Here is a 413-nt window from a genome sequence, read left to right as displayed (position 1 = left end):
TTTAGGAGTGATTTGATAGCTGTCTCTCTTGGCAGCATAAGATAGATACATATTATGTCAGTGTGTGTATGTGAGCGTAGCAATTGATAGGCATCTGTTCATGATAATTAGCCATCAAAATTAAAGAGTAACTACCATGGTTACATGGGGTGAGTTGTGAGTAAGAATATAGAAGTAACTTTAACAATGAGTTTGCATATATTCCGTCTTGCATGAAAGGAAGTTTTAAAATTAAATAACGATAGATTTGTATCCAAGTATAGCACAACACACACACAGAAATCTCACATATCACCAAACATACTGTCACTTAATGCACATATAATGTATGAAGAGTCTAGGAACTAAAGCTCAACTCAATTAGAAGTCGCAAAGAACCTCAAATTTAAAAGCAATTTAACACAAACAATCGA

Source organism: Frankliniella occidentalis, unplaced genomic scaffold, assembly GCF_000697945.3.
Source record: "Frankliniella occidentalis isolate FOCC.00 unplaced genomic scaffold, Focc_3.1 Scaffold526, whole genome shotgun sequence".
Classification (NCBI taxonomy): domain Eukaryota; kingdom Metazoa; phylum Arthropoda; class Insecta; order Thysanoptera; family Thripidae; genus Frankliniella; species Frankliniella occidentalis.
This window is presented reverse-complemented; position numbering follows the sequence as displayed.